This window comes from Babylonia areolata, chromosome 18 (assembly GCF_041734735.1).
Source record: "Babylonia areolata isolate BAREFJ2019XMU chromosome 18, ASM4173473v1, whole genome shotgun sequence".
In the NCBI taxonomy this organism is placed as follows: Eukaryota; Metazoa; Mollusca; class Gastropoda; order Neogastropoda; family Buccinidae; genus Babylonia; species Babylonia areolata.
Window position 1 is genome coordinate 30619962 of NC_134893.1, and position 7139 is coordinate 30627100.

The 7139-nt window shown below is 38.9% G+C and overlaps 1 protein-coding gene across 2 annotated transcripts in view; it reads right to left on the reverse strand.

Annotated features, from left to right (window-relative positions):
- Window positions 1–6741: 6741 nt before the first annotated feature.
- The window catches only part of LOC143291934 (rho-related protein rac1B-like), a 5412-nt gene continuing 5014 nt past the window's right edge, over window positions 6742–7139 (reverse strand). For both annotated transcript variants that reach the window (XM_076602077.1, XM_076602076.1), the window contains one exon: window positions 6742–7139. This exon is cut by the window's right edge and continues 566 nt beyond it. The gene's annotated coding sequence lies outside the window, so the exon portion shown is untranslated.

Below are 7139 nucleotides of genomic sequence, written 5' to 3' on the forward strand. Positions count from 1 at the left end.
ACAAAAATCTGTGAAATCGAGGTCCGATGCCAGTGGAGTCTTGCTTCTGTTTGAATGATTGAAACTAGCTGTAAGTCAAGTTACCCACTGGTGATCTTTGTCCTCATTTTTGTTGACCTTTAAAATCCTCACATGCATTAGTTCATGACTTTGCTACCCTTGGTTACTTTAAAAAACAGACTTTATTTTGTCTATGTATTTATTTTTTGCAAATCAAATCCCCATCATTCATAAACACGACAGAAATTACTTTACAATTTACAGACTGTGAAATTTAAAACATGCGTGCAGCTTTTATCATTCCCTCACTGATTTAAAATTGAAGGTAATTAAATCTCGGAAATAGACTGTCCAAATTGACAACTGAACCAGTTGCTATATTGCCTGCTTTGGATTATCTGATAAACCTCGCAGTAACTGTATTCAGAGTAATATATTTGGTTGAATCAAAATCAGTGTAACATGCTGGCTTATATTCATTTGATATGCACTCTATAAACTCTGAGCTTGACTTTTTTCTCTCCACCGTTAACGTTTTTGTTTTGTTTTGGTCCTCCAGATGTACCACCACTTGTGGATCACAAAAAAATGTTACTGATTTCAGAGTTATGTGAATACCCGTTGCTATGGAAACAAATTAAAAGTTGCTGCCAAACAACTTGAATGCATTAAACAAATTGAGTTTGTGGTATGTGGTGCATGCACACAATTTCTGTTATATGGATTTGATACACAATGACATTATCTTCATTCTGTTGTGATATTTTGTAAATTCTTCAATTATTATTATCATTATTATTTTAAAAATTATTTTAAAAAATGGGTTGTGCGAAATCCTTAAAATTTACAACGGATAAAAAGACTGAAGCTGCTTTAGATTAAAACCCAGATAAAAAATCCAAAAATCCTCATGAAAAACCTTCAATGATATGAAACAATCATGCAAAGTCTCAAGAGTTAAAAAGTTTACTCTTTATTGAGCAAATACAAGGTAAACACCGACACTAAAAATATTGTATGTACAAAACTTTGAAAACGGCAAACAACTGAAAACTGAAAAGAAAATACGTTCACTTGGTAACATGATTTTCATTTCTAGCTGGGATCTTTACACCTTGATGATATGAAGGGATAGCCATGTGATGTAGATAAGGTGTCCACAACTGGAGATGTTGAAATATAATTATATATATAAAAGTTTTTTGTTTCTCTCTGACAGAAAAGTGTACATAGTGCAGGCCCGCAGAACAATGTCTTGCACTGTAGTGATACGTTGTACTGTATGTAGAGTCAGTCCTTTCACACCTGACATTATCAACTTATGCGCTGACTTTCAGCAAACCATTTAAGGTTTAGGACTTGACACTATCAAAGGAATATTCAAAATGCAAGTCAGCACTATAAACTTCACCATATATGGCATATTTCTTCCCGGTGTTGATTCTGTGTTGAAGCACTATCGTATACTGTTGGTGATGCTCTTGGGCATATCTGCAGAGGCAGCAGCATCACCTCTAGACATCCTCAGCTGGAGTGTCACATGACAGTCATTGGAATGGCTTCTGGCGGTGAAAGACTGACTGAGGGGATTTGCAAGTACTGAACAGTTGAAATGATCTTGCACGCACACACACACACTCACACACACAGAGGTTTTCTCATATATTGTGTTTGTTCAAATTATTCATTTATTTATTTATGTATGTATCTATTTTATTTATTCAGATATATTATATATATATATATATATATATATATATATATATATATATATATATACTCATGCATTTCTTTATCTATTTATTTGCATCAGTCTACTTCCGAATATAATAATGTCTATGTAACTGCTTTATGAAATACCGGTACAAACATAGTAGTAAATACAAGCAGTTGATAACTATTTTCACACACACACACACACATAGTAAGGGAAATAATTTATTTCTGGTACATATTTCAGACACAAGTGTTGTTGCCAGTTTTTCTCCACATATCATCACAAAGAAAAAATGTATGCAATGATGCTTTTGTTGTCAGTGGTGAAGACATATTGTCCTTAAATAGCATGTATGATGATGATGCTAATGACATGTACAATGCCATGAAAAAGGAGATCTTCAATACTTCTGACAACTGTGGCAAGCTTAAAGATCTCCAAAGGCGTATGGAACACGTACAAGACCTGGTTTGACCATACATGCTAACACAAAAGAGAGAAAAAAGAATAAATACAGAAATTCTCATCTAAATGACAAGGACAACATCAAAAGATAAAAGCAGCACACAAACAGAATAAATCCACAAATCGGAAAGCTGAAGAAGATATAAAAATAAAACCTACAGTTAATGACACACAAAAACAACAACAACGACACAGAATTACATGACACATGATCCAAAAGCTATCGGTCTCTGGCAAAAACCATAAACAAGCAAAAACACTTCCTTGAGGCAATTTCATGGATCACTGAAAATTAGTCCAAATCAAATATATGACCAAACTGTACTAACCAGAGTAAAAGAAGTTAAAGACAATACTAAATAAGAACAACACAGAAACAAAACTCTGTTCTGTCAGAAAAAAGATCCCCATGAATAAATGGAATTATTAATGCAGCCATTCATCACACCTATGGCAAATCAAAACAATTTTGATGTTTCAGGCTCTCAAGGAGGCGTCGCTGTGTTCGGGCAAATCCATATACGCTACACCACATCCTCTAGGCAGATGCTTGACTAGCAGCATATCCCAACGCGCTTAGTCAGGCCTTGAGTGCATGCAAATATTTAGTGACCTATTGTGTGGATTTCTTCTGTAACATTTTGCCAGAGGACAACACTTTTGTTACCTTGGGTTCTTTTTGAATGCGTCAAGTGCGTGATGCACACTTGTCACAATTAAACTAAAGATAGTGAATCCTCGCCACCCGGCGACAAAGTTGGTCTACATGCTAGAGGCACTGACTCTCCCAAGTAAGAGAAGTTGAACAAAAGATTTAGAACTCTATAATTTTAATACACCCCAAATCAAATTACACACAACAACAAAATAAAATATATAAATCAAAAAGGTTATGTTCTCTCACTCACACTACCTTAACCACCCCCAAGAAAAAAGAAATAACTAAACAAGAGAGGCAAGGCCTTCAAGACTCACTTGTGATACATTTTAAAAAAACCCCAAAACCAAGCTTTTTATGTATTGAGTATAATTTCAAAATGTAATGTTTAAGATGAGAAAGATCAGTTTAAAGCAAATTAAGTCCCCTAGCATTAATTACAGAGTAATTTCCCTTGTTTACTATCTGCACCAAAACGTTTGCAAAATAAATAAAACTTCCATGCTTAGCAAAAGAAGTTCCTGTTTGAACAAAAAATTATAATAATGACTGCTCTTGTTGTTGGGTCAGAATATCAGATCAAAGTGCCAAGTTTAGAGAATACAAAAATTATAAATATAACAGTAAATGCAGTTTGCATATAATTAGGCTTCATTTTTGATTTTTTTGTGCCCATCCCAGAGGTGCAATATTGTTTTAAACAAGATGACTGGAAAGAACTGAGTTTTTCCTATTTTTATGCCTAATTTAGTGTCAACTGACAAAGTATTTGCAGTGAAAACGTCAATGTTAAAGTTTACCACGGACACACAGACACACACACAGACAACCGAACACCGGGTTAAAACATAGACTCACTTTGTTTACACAAGTGAGTCAATAAAATAAAACAAAGTCTGTCACATCACAGCCCTCCCCACTGTCTCCAGAGTTCACAGTCACACACTGTGATGTCACTCAGCTTTGAACAAGATCGAGTTCTGGCTCACCACATCTTGTGAAGCACAGCGGATCAGTCTCAGCTGAAGTAGATGCCCTTGCAGCGACCAGTAATTGGAGCGGGGTGGAGGGGTTGACAGGCACTCATGCAGTGCAGTAGTGTTAGTAGGCGTTGGTCCTGGTGTTCAGAGGTTGGAAAGAGGAAGAAGGCGTTGACGATGAAGATGACTAAGAAACTTCAAAGGGTGGTGGATGAGTTAAGAAGAAACTAAAGATGGGTGAAATCTGCAAAAACTGGGGCACAGGGGTCACGGTGAAGCCTTTGCCTAACAATACTGGCTCCACTCCTGATCTGCTCATTCAAGGGCTCAGACAATTAGGCATTTAGCCGGGCCAAAACACAACTGGCCGATATGTACTCACTATTCTGTCAACCATAAATAGCTGAAACTGACAGCACTTTTCATAGCTCATCAGCTATCACATTATGCACAGTGTTAACTAGCACGTTATCTACCAACTTGCACAGTATTAACTTGCACATTGCATCACAATGACCCCACTGCACACAATACACAACTGGAACTGAAATAGATCTGCACATCTGCACATGTATGCGAAACGCATAGGAAATTAACATACTGTCAAAACTCATCACACATTACTTCATAATGTGTACACATTTTTAAAGCACATCCCGTAACGACATGGAATAATCATGTGTCACAAAATACATACAGTGACAGTGACGCACACATGAACAACACAGCCTTACAGTGCTGCACACACGGGCAGTCACAAGTCAGTCAGTCACTATTGCCTTCAGAATAGTTAAATCAGTGTTCGACCTACCAGACTTTCCCGTGGTACTCTGCAGAGCAGTAAACTTCCCCCAGTCTTCACGCAAGACAGGCCACAGCAGTAGATTCACATGAAGAACAATTTTCGGTGCACACACACCAAACTTAACTGTTCCCCGGCAGCCGACACTACCTCTAATATAGATCAGTCCTAAATAGATTTACGCAATCTAGAAGATAATCATGAAAGTTAATGCTACTTCTCGGCTTCAAACAAGCCTACCTGTTGGCCTCAAACAAGCCTAGGCATCGTTCAAACAACCACATAAAGTGGGACTTGACCACTCTCCCCAGAGTCTCAGTGCAAATCAAATGTCTGGTTAGCACCTACAAATCGCTCGCAGCAACTGGGCTCTCAACAGGGGTGACCAACACAGACCTCCCTACGAGTTGTTGGAGTTTAGGCCTAACGATCTATTGGCGTCTACACCCTTAAGGTCAAGTTTGTTCGGTTGGAGTTGATTGAGACCTCCCTAATTGGACCTTAGTTATATATAATATTATATATATCTCTCTCAGTACTTGGGACAAGCATACGGGTTCCTCGCCTTTCCTGACCCGTCACCCCTTGACTGACAGAGCGAAAAATAATCGACCCATCTTGCCGGAGCATTCGCGCCAAACCTGCCCCATCACACATGCATTGGGCAATGATTCCCAATGATTGGCCTGGATCACGTGCATATCATTAAAGAGTGGACCGTGCCATCCTGAGGCTCACCGTGTGACCGCTTGAAGCGACCGTCCCTCTACTCGCGCGCGACAGCCATTATTGGCCCAACTTGAGTGAGCGAGAAAGAGAAAGTGAGAACATGCCGTGTTGTACTGCCATTAATTGCTCCAGAAAACACTCGAAGGAAGAACGAGAGAAAGGACTATCATCTCATCGGAAACAGAATGACCTTTTCCGTTTGATTATTTGTTTACTTCTACAATGTCATTGTGTAATGAAAGAAATATGTGTTTTTCTTTTTCTTCTTCTCGAGTATAATGTGTGTGTGTGTGTGTGTGTGTGTGTGTGTGTGTGTGTGTGTGTGTGTGTGTGTGTGTGTGTGCTCTCAATAACGTAAGTGGAAAGACTAAAGTGCTTCTTGTAGATTTTAAAGATATTTTAGCACTTTTTCCATGCATGGATTGATACTGTTAATTTGATGTGTTTCTGTCTGTCTCTCTCCCTTCATATATATATATATGTATGTATGTATAAGCTGAATTCTTAATTCTTTTGAAGTGTTTTAATTTGTTCATGGAGTGTGTATGTGTGTGTGTGTGTGTGTGTGTGTGTGTGTGTGTGTGTGTGAACATTGATGAAGATTCGTGTGGTTTAATTGCATTCTTTTTTATGTTTATTTGTGTTTATGTTACCTATATTGTGTGTTTACTCTCATGTACAGTCCACACCTCTTCTCTCCCTCTTTCTATATGTCTCCCCCCCCCTCCCACCCCCTCCCCCTCTATCTCTCTTCTCTCTCTTCTTCTCTGTATTTCCGTCCGTCTCGGTCTCAGTGTTCTATTCAGTTCACTGAAGTTTGGGGGTGTTTGGGGTGTTTGTGTCAGTGGGATAGCGAATTTCATACTTCGAATAAAATTAATGTTGAAGTTTGAGTATGGGCTTCTTATGTGTCCGTGTTAGTGTGTGTGTGTGTGTGTGTGTGTGTGTGTGTGTGTGTGTGTGGTCAGTCCTTTGTTTTCACCTCAGCACGTTCGAAGAGGAAACACACACACACACACACACACACACACACACACACACACAGAAAGAGAAAGAGAGGCAGACACACTTTACTGTACACACACTTTACTTTACACATACACTTTACTGTTATACTTGACATCATTGTATTGCGTATCGGACTGATAATTCTACCCTATGAGAGGGCGCTTCGTCAGAATCACAGTTGAGTGCGCGACGAAGCGTGCCAGGCCATTGTGATGACGTGTTTCGTACAGGCCCGTCGCGATCTCGCGCCTCTCTACTAACGCGATAATTACATTTGGCCTTCTTTCTTTCTTTTCTTGTTCTTCGCCTTTTGTTGGTGTTGCTAAAAATATTTTCGCTCTTCTTCTGTACCCGTCAACCTATAATTCAATGATATATTGCATTGTTTCTTTTTAACCCCAAAAGAGTTTATGGGAATAACTTATTCACTGTCCATTTGTTCACTGTAAGTCATCAAACACTGTCACGACGCCGGCATTGAAACAATGACGCCATCCTTTCGCCAGGCTAGCCATACAAAGAGTACACGAAAAGTCCTGACTGCACTTCAAATCACAGAAACCAGAATTCAACCCGGTTGATCTTTTGAATCATTGCGTCCCTCCCCTCATCGTTTTTCCCTTTCTTGGGTATAGCATGAAAGGAAAGTGCTGTATTCTTCGCTTTCTGTACAGGATAGCCAAAAATAGCACAGCTGGGCCCTCCAGGCATTGAAAATTACCACGTGTGTGGTGACGGTCGTTCACTTTCTGTCGTTTACATTTCGAAGTTGAAGCGGAA